Source organism: Podarcis erhardii (genome assembly GCF_964252035.2).
Source record: "Podarcis erhardii genome assembly, chromosome: 1".
NCBI lineage: Eukaryota > Metazoa > Chordata > Lepidosauria > Squamata > Lacertidae > Podarcis > Podarcis erhardii.
In genome coordinates, this window is record NC_138497.1 from 30,552,390 (window position 1) to 30,564,740 (window position 12,351).

A 12,351-nucleotide genomic window follows, 5' to 3' on the forward strand; every position below is an offset into this window, starting at 1 on the left:
GGGGTTTTGCACAAAAGGGACATTGAGCTATGTAGACACACTGTTTAATTTTATGTGGGTGGGACTGGGAGGAGAGTGGCAATATAAAAAAAACCTCTTAGGGGTACCCCCTAGCACCCCCATACCCATTAGCTGCAGCCATTAGATGCATTCTTTCCCCTATCCCAAAAGCTGCTGCAATGACATGCGAACATGAGGCTAAAAAGGTGCAACTCTGTTTACATAATTGTTGTTGCGTCCCTGTGGTGCCATCACCCTATGTAGCCGAACTAGTCATGCTACCCTAAAACTGCCTCTGATGGCTGGATGCATGGAAAAAGCAGCTTCCTTTCCATGCTTTATGCCCCTTCGCTCAAAGTAGAAAGCCAAACGTGTACAGGCAAAGCTGATCACATAATGATCTTTGTTAACTATGTGAACTGGCAAGAAGCAATACAGTGGTACCTCTAGATACGAGCGGGATCCGTTCTGGAGCCCCGTTCACATATAGAGGTAAACGTAACTAGCGATGGCGCGTCTGTGCACGCGCGTGTCGCTTTTCACCGCTTCCGCGCATGCGCGTGACATCATTTTGAGCATCTGCGCATGCGCAAGCGGCAAAACCCGGAAGTAACGCGCTCCGTTACTTCCAGGTTGCCGAGGAGCGCAACTCAAACACGCTCAACTCGAAGCATATTTAACCCAAGGTATGACTGTATAGGCTTGTATGTTCTGTAGACATCTGAAGACAGCCCTGTACAGTGGTACCTCGGGTTACATACGCTTCAGGTTACATAGGCTCCGCTAACCCAGAAATATTACCTCGGGTTAAGAACTTTGCTTCAGGATGAGAACAGAAATCATGCTCCAGTGGCGCGGCAGCAGCAGGAGGCCCCATTAGCTAAAGTAGTGCTTCAGGTTAACAACAGTTTCAGGTTAAGTACGGACCTCCGGAACGAATTAAGTACTTAACCTGAGGTACCACTGTATTGGGAAGCTTTTAATGTCTGGTGTTTTGTTGTGTTCTTTTATATTCTCTTGGAAACTGTCCAAAGTGGCTGGGGCAACCCAGTCAGATGGGCAGGGTACAAGTAAGTACAGTGCTACCTCAGGTTACAGACGCTTCAGGTTACAGACTCCACTAACCCAGAAATAGTACCTCAGGTTAAGAACTTTGCTTCAGGATGAGAACAGAAATCAGGCTCCGGCAGCAGGGCGGCAGCGGGAGACCCCATTAGCTAAAGTGGTCCTTCAGGTTAAGAACAGTTTCAGGTTAAGAACGGGCCTCCAGAACGAATTAAGTTCTTAACCCGAGGTACCACTGTAGTAGTAGTAGTAGTAATAGTAGTAGTAGTTTTTGTTGTATATACTCCAGCCCAGCCTCTCTGCGCTGGTGGAGGAAGAGGAGAGCGGGGGGAGCGCACCGCCCCTGACAGCGCTATCCCGGGAGGGTGCCATCGCAGCTGCCCCACCCACCCACACTGGGTGCCACACCCCTGCAGGCGGTGTGCCCCACCCCCAGGACAAGCAGCAAACCTTTGAGGGTGGTGTGCCCCACCCCGGGACACGCACCAGCTCTGCCCCCACCTGCTCTCCGCCCCCCCCCCGGTGCCGGAGCATGAAGCTCCGCCACTGCCTCTCTGCACTCTGGGACTAGATGCTCTGAAACAGCCCATCTTATTTCCCACATTAGAGCCATGTGGCTGTTCTCTAAGGCCATTCTTACGACTGAATTGCCACAGGGCAATTTCTCCCCCATTATTAAATCCAGGGTTTTGTGTTGTTGTTGTTTTTGCAATAAGTGTGCATTTGTTATTACTCATCCGTTCAACACAGTCCACAGGTTGCGCTTCTCTTGGGTGGATATAACATTTCCCAAAAGCTAAATGGTTTGTGCTGAGGAAAATATAACCTCTTCCTTACATACGTATTGTACCTGTTGTGTGAAATGGGGTTGAAGGAATGCAGTGGGTGCTGACTGGCTAGTCCCTCTGTATTTAGTTTAATTGTAATTTTCTTCCATAACCACTGAAGCAGCAAATAAAGAAATTCTTGGAGGCCATGCACTCTTTGTTTCTTTTGCTAGAGCACATATGAAACTATGTTTTAAAGAAATGGGCGTGTGCGTGTTTAATTATTGTGTATTTTAATAATGTTGTGTAATTGGCTTTTATATTTCATAAACAACTTAGAAGTCTATTTTGGCATTTGACGGTATATAAATTTAACAGCAACAATAATTCCCTTGATCCCTTGACCTGTTTTAATCACTGTGTTTTAATGGGATTGTTTTACTGCATATTTTAACTATGGACATTTATGTTTTAATGTTTCAAGTTGGTTATTTTATTGTATATTTTTAATTATGATGTATTTAAATAATGTTGTGTAATTGGTTGTTATATTTTGTAAACTGCTTAGAAGTCTATTTGGGCATTTAATGGTCTATATACTAAACAACTACTTCTACTACTACTAATGTGAGGATTTCCCTCTGTTCCATCCAGTCTCTGAATCTTTTCAACGTAGCTGAGACATTGCACTAATATTGCTTGACTGGATTGAGGTTTGAAAGTGTTCCAGCGGGGGCCATTTTGTCTGATTGCACAGAAAGACTCCAAGAATAGGACTTGGATGGTTTTATTTTCTGAGATACAGATGTTACAATGCTGTAACTTCACTGAGTGCCTAGCATTGCACTCAGTTACGTTTCTCTCTCTCTCTCTCTCTCTCTCTCTCTCTCCTTCCTGGGCATTTTAGGTCAGGTGACCAGAGGGAACAATTTAGGTCAGGTGACCAGAGGGAACAATTTGCTTGAGACTGCCTGCCAAATTGCTCAGTATTCACAGTGTCCTTAAAAACCTGCTTCAATGCAGGAAGGGTAATTCAGCCTCGGGTATAACTAGTTCATGTCAACCTGATCTCAGAGCAATGACAAGAGCCAGACCTGGTGTCCAGTCTCAAAGGAGCTCAGCAGACTCACACCTTCCCTATAAGGCGACCATAAGCAAAACACAGAGGTGGCTTCAGAAGTTCAAAAGCATCAAATTCCTAATCCTTGGAGACAAAATAAGTGACTTCCCTTTTTTTTTAAAGGAACTAATCCAAGCTAAAAAGCATCGAGGACTTTCTGTGCAATGGGGCATAGGAGCTCTAAAAAAGACAAGGGAAAGGGAGGAGTGGGCAGAATAACATGTGATGGGGAATATACAAATTCAGATGTCAAACACTGCAGATGTCTTCTGCCAGGGAAGCCCCAAGACTGAAGCTGGTGGAAAACACCATATTCGTTGCCAAGCAACAGTCATGTTTCTGATTACGAGAGAATTGGGGAAGAAATGGGAGGTAGGTGTTGTCTGGGAAGGAAGCAGGAATTTGGTTTGGATGAGAGGCAGTACTTAAGGGCTTGAGGCAGCAAGGACAGGGTGGATTCCCTAGGAGTTCAATTGAGGTCCTGGAAGGTGAGTGGGGAGGAGGCGGAGGAAAGATGGGAGCTGTTTATTTTAGTTATTTGGTCATTCACTCATGAAGGCTAGCAGCATCAACCCCGCCATGTGTGAATTCCTTGCAGACAACCGCAGTGCCTGGAGGCAGATAGTCAGGTTGTGCATCCGCAGCAGTGACCAGAGGAGGAATGCCTGCTGGGAGGAGCACAGAGAGAAGAGGCGCCGCAGTGCATCTACAGCAGCAAAACCCGACGCCTTCCTCTGCCCCACCTGCAACAAAACATGTCTCTCCCATATTGGTCTCTACAGGCACAGCAGGCACTGCAACCTTCCGACAGTTTGACGTCACTCCTGCATTGTCTCCCAAGACAGACAGGTGGCAACCAAACCAACTATTCTCTCTCTGCTTTTTCCTTACACATACACATTTTTCTTAGTTGGTCTTTAAGGTGCTACTGGAAGGAATTTTTTTATTTTGCTTTTTCTTAGTAAAAACTGTGCCCAAAGCAGCTCATGAAAAAACACGAACTTATTAAAATAAAACATTTGTATGGGGGTCATTCTGTGTTGGCTTGGCCGGCCCTGCAGACTCTTTTTATCTGAGGCTCTGCCAACACATTGTTTTAGCATTCAGAGTAACCACTACCTTGCTGTTGTTGTTTAGTCGTTTAGTCGTGTCCGACTCTTCTTGACCCCATGGACCAGAGCACGCCAGGCACTCCTGTCTTCCACTGCCTCCCCCAGTTTGGTCAAACTCACGTTAGTAGCTTCGAGAACACTGTCCAACCATCTCGTCCTCTGTCGTCCCCTTCTCCTTGTGCCCTCCATCTTTCCCAACATCATCAAATCACATACTGTATTGAAAAGCCCCACAGAAGTCATGCTGCTCTTAAGCCATTCCTGTGACTGCAATGAAAAATAAAAATGGACCATTACCACCTGTTCTAGACCTAGAAAGCTCAGATTTTTTTAAAAAATGACATACAGTAATGGAGAATAGAGTCTAGATAATGCCTTCCCTATGAAACCTGCTGCCAGGGCTGCTTTGTGGTAATGCCAGGCTTAAGAAGGTGCCACGTTCAGTGAGTCTTGTGTGCCAATCTCTTGTATAGACGATACAACCTGCAAAGCTTGGCATGTGTGATGGGCCCTGCTAGGATTAGATAAGTGTTCTCTAAATCAGTGTTTCCCAACCTTGGGCCTCCAGCTGTTTTTGGACTACAATTCCCATCATCCCTTGCCACTGGTCTTGCTAGTCAGGGATGATGGGAGTTGTAGTTCAAAAACAGCTGGAGGCCCAAGGTTGGGAAACACTGCTCTAAATGTCTGAGTACACACCCCTGAGTTAAAATAAGAGGCATCCTGTCACTCTTACACAAAAATTGGTTTACTTATGAAATGCATAAGAATAGTTCACTTTCGGGGCCCATTAAAGTCAGAGTCTATGGCATGGTCCAAACAGACTGTGGTTCAGCTCTGAAGCAGGCAGGAGATGATCAAGAGGTCTGGCATAAGACGAGCAGGAGCCAGGCAGGATAAGAGAAGTCTATTTAGCATGGGTGTAGGCCAAGGGAGGGGCAGTTGCCCCCCCAACAATAAAAATAAATAAAAATACATAGCTATCTAAGGTTCTGCCTCCCTAACAAAGGGCCTGATCCCCCCTAACAAAAATCCTGGCTACACCCTTGCTAGTATTTAGCACCTTTGCGCTCAAACAGAGGAAGCAAACTTTGGAGAGTTCTTGTATAAATGGCTAGGGAGGTTCTTATTGGCTCCCCAGTGTGGTGTAGTGGTTAAGAGCAGTAGACTCGTAATCTGGTGAACCAGGTTCGCGTCCCCACTCCTCCACATGCAGCTGCTGGGTGACCTTGGGCTAGTCACACTTCTCTGAAGTCTCTCAGCCCCACTCACCACACAGAGTGTTGGTTGTGGGGGAGGAAGGGAAAGGAGAATGTTAGCCACTTTGAGACTCCTTCAGGTGGTGATAAAGCGGGATATCAAATCCAAACTCTTCTTCTTCTTCCCCAGGTCAGCTGGCATCTTCTGAGCTGACTGACTGCCAAGCCTCAAAGAAGCTCACTCCATGTCTCTGTACTGCTGTTATGAAGATGCTCATTGAAATGAAGGAGGCAAGCCCAGAGAAATAGCTCATGCAGAGATGTGATGGGCACTCTCCTCTGAGGACATGTAATAGTATTGCAACTCTACATTGAGAGTTATGGACAGATCTCTCCTCTGAGGACATGTAATAGTACTGCAACTCTACATTGAGAGTTATGGACAGATCTATTCACAGCTGATGCAGTTACCCCACAGAGGCTGACGCTGATTAGGATGCAAGGCCAGACCATCGCCTCTCAGAGAGACACAGCAGACATCCTTCTGGGCTTATATTGAATGAATTTACCTATCACAGTGCACAGTTTGGGAATGACTTGATTAGATGCACCTAAACCAGTGCACCAGAGACTCTTCTTCCCCCTTGCACCCTGTGCAAAATCAGACCCATGCTCAACCGTTTAGTACAGACGCAGAGCAGCTATGGTCACTGCTGAAAAGCTAAATAGAGCTTCCAGGCAGGAGCATTATACAGGTTGCAGAAGGCAAAGCAATAGAACACCTCTGAAGGGCCTTTGTTTGTATTTATCATCAGATTCTGCTCTCCGTGGGCAGACCAGGAAGCTGTGTCCTGCCCTAAGAAGCCTTCCTATGCCTTTTGCTCTCTCGCCGCCACAAACATCTCTAGTCATCTGTGCCTCCATTTTATCAAGTTGCCGGGTAACTGCATCACAAATGCATTGCCAATGCACAGGAGGTTTTCTACAGAGAGGGATGACAGACTGCTATTTTTAAAAAAGTTCCACATGTTGGGATCCTCAGGGAGATAAATATTTCAGCTCCTTTTAGCAGAGACTGGTAGGAGGAAAGCCTGCAGGCTTATATATACCCTAATATCCTCTTGGATGGCATGAACTTCCTCCATTGCTGCATTACCTCGCTGTGCCAAAACGGTGATTGCATTTGGAAAGGATATTACCATGTCCAGTTTATTTTTTCACTTTATTTTTTACTGCAAGCCTCTAGCGCTATTTCCTGCAGTATGGGGGGGGGGTAGGGAAGGTTAGCCCCAAATTCTGAATGTTTGCCAGCCAAACCAAATCTTGTTACTGTTTACAGTAAAACAGCTGTTCTCAGCTTCTCCTACTCCCTGCTCTCTTTCTGCCTGTGATACAGGGATACAGTGCTTCCATACTTAATATTGCATCATCATAGTAACCACAGAACTGAAATCAGAAGCAGACAGTCTCCTACATTGCACCTTGCACATACAGTGCCTTTGACTGCTAAAATAGCTCACACTTTTGATTCTCCCTCGCCATTCTTGCTGCCTAACTGGACACTTGAAAGGCAAGCAGCTCCAAAATCAAGGCAAAGAAAAGGGAGAAGAACAATAATATACTGTACGATCTGAGATGGTTCACAGAATATGGTTCAGAATGAAAAAATAAGGGAAATACTGGACAAACCCCTCCTCAATATTCTGTTGTATTTTCAGAAGTGCAGGAAAGGCTTATAAATATGCATGAAAAGACATGTCTAGCATGAGACATTTGGTAATTTTTATCTGGCTTGCCTGGTTGGCTCTGCAATATGTATGTGATCCTCCAAACACCACCAGCAGCAGAAAGCATTTCTAGAGCTGCCTCTAGGTGTACAAGGCTGGCACACTCAAGAGTAGTGCATGGAGCCGACTCGTAGAGTGGGGAGCAGTGCTCTTCCCTCCACAACTAGGCTGCTTCCACTGCACTGCCAGGTGTGCAGGATCTTTGCCTCCAGGCTGATAATTCCAAGACAGACAGTTCCCTGCTTTCCCTACAAGCAGCTATGAACTGGTTCTCCCTCCAGTCTTGAATGCACAGGCTGCCCTCAAGGAAAGTCACACCAGGAAGCTCAGGAGAGATTGAGCTTGGAGAGGCACACAAAAATTCATTGGTGGTCAAAGGCCTAGGGGCTGTTGATTTTACTGCTGGATTGTTTAAGAAGGCATGTAACTGATGATGTTTTAGCCCAAGGTATTTGGGTGTCCCCTAGTTTGTCTTACATTTCTTCTGTTGGTATGGGTTTGTTGGTTTTGTAGAAGTCTTCTAGACAATGTAAACCTTTGGCTTGCCAGATTTTTATCTGGAGGTTTTGTGCTGCGTGTTGGAATTGTGGGTGACAGGCCAGCAGGGTTAGTGGGCATGGGGACAGCTTGCCTACTTTACCCTTCCATGCTTTAAAAGGATGCATTTTAACTGAATGAGTAAATGAATGTGATGCACCTGCATCAGAGACCTTGTAACAACCTGTGTTCACCCTGAGAAATTACTTTATTAGTATTATGTCAGCATTTTCGAGTCAGCTCCTGCAGCATCACACATTCTTTGAAGAAAAATGTTTAGGAGTTAAAAGCAAAAACTGTGAAACACTTCATTCTCATGCCTGGGAAGCAGCCCATTTGGGGGCGGGGGTATGCTGTTTACAAGGTGATGCCAGGGACTGTCCCATCAAATGCATGTCAAAGCTGTATTGCTCCGATAATGCTTAAACAGTTTCCTACTCTGTGGCACTGAACCAAAATGGCCTTGTAAGAGTTGAAGTGCCTCAAATAATAATAATAATAATAATAATAATAATAATAATAATAATAATAATAATAATTTATTATTTATACCCCGCCCATCTGGCTGAGTTTCCCCAGCCACTCTGGGCGGCTCCCAATCAAATGTTAAAAACTGTACAAAAGTTAAAAACAGATCAACCAGTCAACAAACACAGGAGGGAGTGGGTAGGGGAAGGGAGCAAAATCAGAAGAAACAAAGGAACTTGTAAGATCCAGATGTATCTAGGAAATCTTCATAAATTCTCCCCCCCCATTTTTTTTTCTTGATCAAAAAAGAAAAAAGAAAACAAACAAACAAACAAACAAACATAGATCCTAACTGTAATAGTTCCATTTTTGTTAACATTGTTGGGTGACTTCCTCCAATCCCCCTGGCTGAATTTCTATGTATATCACTGTAATGGTTTTCCAAAACTATTTTCACATAAAATTTACTTAGTCAATTAACATCTTTCTTTCTTTTCATTTTAACTTTAAACATATTGTTCTATGACATCACATATTTAAATCCTAGGCCAATCTGGTACTTGCAAGTATTTCTAGTTAAATTATCTTAACATATTTAGCTAAATAATCTTTAAATTTCTTCCATTCCTCCTGGTACTCCTCATCCTTCTGGTCATGGACTCTTCCTGTCAGGTCGGCTAGCTCCCAAAAGTCCATCAGCTTCATCTGCCATTCCTCCACTGTTGGCACTTCTAGTGTTTTCCAATTTTTAGCCAGCAAAATCCTAGCAGCAATTGTGGCGTACAAAAACAGTCTAACATCTTTCTTGGGCAATTCCAAACCTATTATTCCAAGAAGAAAGGCCTCTGGTTTCTTAATAAATGTATTGTTGTGACTCAATACACAACATGTATATTTCAACATTTTTTTCCAATTCATTATAAACCTTCTCCCAGAAGTCTTTCACCTTGGGGCAGGTCCACCACATATGATAAAAGGTACCTTCTTTTTCTTTACACTTCCAACATAGATTATCACTCTTGTGATAAATCTTTGCTAATTTTACAGGGGTTAAGTACCATCTATACATCATTTTCATAATATTTGGAAATCTTCATAAATTCATATACAAAGAAGAATGGAACAATTCCAGCAAGTTGATTCCATACATGGAATAAGAACTTATTTTTGCAAAATGCATAGCAAATACCAGAATCCTTGTTTCGTTTTCAGCCAGCGGTTCGCACATGATAAAGGAGTATTCCTGCCTTCACGCTGTAAGCAATTTGCTACAATAATGGGTGATGGATGCACCTCAATCATTGTTTCCTTAACTTAAAAACCTTACTAGGAATCTGTGACACAATTGTGGACTTTTGAGCAATCACACTGATTTGTTTTCACAGATGTTGCACAGAGGTTATGCAATGCTGCCATCAAGTGCTTGTTACCGTCCTGCGGAGTTTTTTTGCATTAAAAGAGTTATTCTAATTAATGCAGATGGAGTCCTGAGAGAAAAGAAACAGCTAATACCTTGATGAGAGAATTTTAACAAAACAGAGTATACTTTGAGAAGAAACAGAGAGGTCTTGTATTTTATAGCATGTCAAGTACAGAGAACAGGGAGACACAGAGATGCAGATACAGAGGAAAGGCACCTTCTGAATAACACAGCCAATCAGAGCTCAAGTTCTCAGCAAGCATCATGCCACTGACTAGTTCCTAGGCAACACCTACACACACACAGACTGACACACATGGTTGGCTGATTAACTGTCAGTAGAATTAACCCAAAGGTTACTGACCAAATGATCCCTGCTGTACTACTTCCAACGTTTTGTCACTTTTCTTACTGCCGAAGTCTAAATTTGGATTCTTCTGGAAATGGATTTGCTACACAAGAACACTATGTTAGTGTTTCTGTTTCTTGTGATGCGCCCACTTTCTTTGTGGTGGGTTATGAAGGTGCCCTCTTATCACACAAAGCTCATATACAAATGTGTGAGAGAGCTGCACAAAAGTGAAATGGTGCTGTAATGCCCTTTAATTCTGCTTTTCTGCATGTTGGACAAAACATATTCTAGCTCTCTCACTCACATGTATATAGAGTGCATGGGAAGAAAGAAAATAGTTTTAAAGCAATACTTTTCCCTGCTCACAAAAACAGCTAGAATAGCAAGCCAGAGACCACCTGGGAAAGGTTTCAGTCACTGTGAACAACACACTGTAATTGTCGACATGCCATTGCCTTTTTAGCCTATCTTTTTCCTTCTCCTTTTGTTCTCTCCTGAGCTGCAAAGTCCGTGTTTATCTCATTATCTCCTTTCCAGGTGAGTGGAGCAAAACAAGTTCACCTTAGCTGATTTTTATTCAAATTTCTCGCCAAACTCTTAAAAGAATAGAAAAAATATATAATAAAAGGAGAGTCCCCCGCCCTGGTTTTTTGGAATAGTTTTTGAATAATCAGGAAATTCCAGTGAGACAGATTGTATAGAGCAGGCCAGGATTACCATGGCAACCGTAAGCAAGAGCCCAGAGAGTCAGGTAACAAAATTACAGTTGACTACAAGCAGCTTCACAAAATCTGGGCTGATTTTTTTTTTTAACCTTTGCAGTTGTGAAGAAATATCTCCTTTGACTCAGTACAGTGGCATGAAGAGGACACTTTGACAGTGATGCTTCCGTCTGCGGTACAGAGATAGATTTCTAAATTATTGCAGTTAATCTTAATCTTCATATATCAAATAGGATTCTCCAGTAAAAAAAATAAAAATGCAGCTGTTTCATACCCTTGAATATTATTATTTTGAATTTAACTAAAGGGGCAATCCTATGGCAAGATCCGCCAGGATGAGTAGTTTAGGATGCAGCGGATCTCTGGCTCATCCTGCAGATTCCTGGCTCAACCAGTGTCTTGAATTCCTATACCAATAATATAGAAAATTTTGCCACTTTGTAACTAAGCTAAGTTTTACTGCCTGTGCAATTTTTCTGACTGATGTATGGAAAAGCACATGAACCTGGCCTTTGATGGGTTTGTAAGTAAACAAATATGTGGTCTACTTTCTATGCCCCCCCCCCCGCACCACTGGCAACCTAGAAAAGAACACCATTTTAAAGGCTTATTTTCCCTCTGCCGGGTTTAGGCAGAGCAGTAGCCCCACTGCTGAATGGGGTTTGGATCTGGTGTAACTCTATACTGGATTAATTTATTTACACCAATTTGATTTACACAAGCTTCCGGTGCATACAATTGCTCCTTAAAACTGATTTCAAGTAATACACAGTATAACCTGCACATGCATTAAGTCTCTCTCCCTCTCTCCCCATGTGTATGTCCAATGCAGTTTCAGTTATTTGAAGCTATTGCATTTCAATTTTCCATTCTCCTTTCTGATTTATCACCAAACATTTTTTTCCAGCAGTAATTTTACATTGAAAATAAGAAATTTTAAGGGACTTGTTAAAAAGCAATTGAGAAGGAACTTGGCAGTCGTATAAACACATACCTAATAAATTGAGGTAAAAGCTGCAGTAGCTTGGGCATAAAGCGGTTACTGGATGCTCATAGCTTGCATTTATTTTACAGGCAAAATCTCTCCTTTACACAGAAGCACACCAGTCAAAAATGCTCTGTTCATCTTTATTTTGTTCTCAGGATCAGTTCCCCAAATCTCAAATGTAATGTACTGTATATGGAACAGTCCTCAGTTTCAAGGTTTGAAAGACGTCTGGCAAAACAGATGCCGAAATTACTTCTTTATGTGTGTTCATCATGGCATAGACAGATTTTTTAAAAATATAGCTATATATATTTTAGATAGTACCACTAAAAGCCTAGTCTTGATTAGTGAAGGCCTAGTGTGGACTGAGTGGGACGCGGATGGCGCTGTGGGTAAAACCTCAGCGCCTAGGACTTGCCGATCGTATGGTCGGCGGTTCGAATCCCTGCGGCGGGGTGAGCTCCCGTCGTTTGGTCCCAGCTCCTGCCCACCTAGCAGTTCGAAAGCACTCTTAAGTGCAAGTAGATAAATAGCGGGAAGGTAAACGGCGTTTCCGTGTGCTGTGCTGGTGCAGGCTCGCCAGAGCCGCTTCGTCACGCTGGCTACGTGACCCAGAAGTGTCTCCGGACAGCGCTGGCCCCCGGCCTCTTAAGCGAGATGGGCGCGCAACCCCCGAGTCGGACACGACTGGCCCGTACGGGCAGGGGTACCTTTACCTTAGTGTGGACTGATCCCCTTATTATTTGCAATTTGCTCACTTGAGCTAGGAATCCAACATTGTAAACTCAGATGAACACTCTCTACTGATACGAGA

The 12,351-nt window shown here is 43.6% G+C and overlaps 1 long non-coding RNA gene across 1 annotated transcript; it reads left to right on the forward strand.

Annotated features, from left to right (window-relative positions):
• Positions 1-8,986: 8,986 nt before the first annotated feature.
• On the forward strand, positions 8,987-11,085 carry LOC309345663. Its single transcript, XR_014158340.1, has 2 exons — positions 8,987-9,944; positions 10,650-11,085. It is a non-coding gene; the product is annotated as an uncharacterized lncRNA (long non-coding RNA).
• The last annotated feature ends 1,266 nt before the right edge of the window (positions 11,086-12,351 follow it).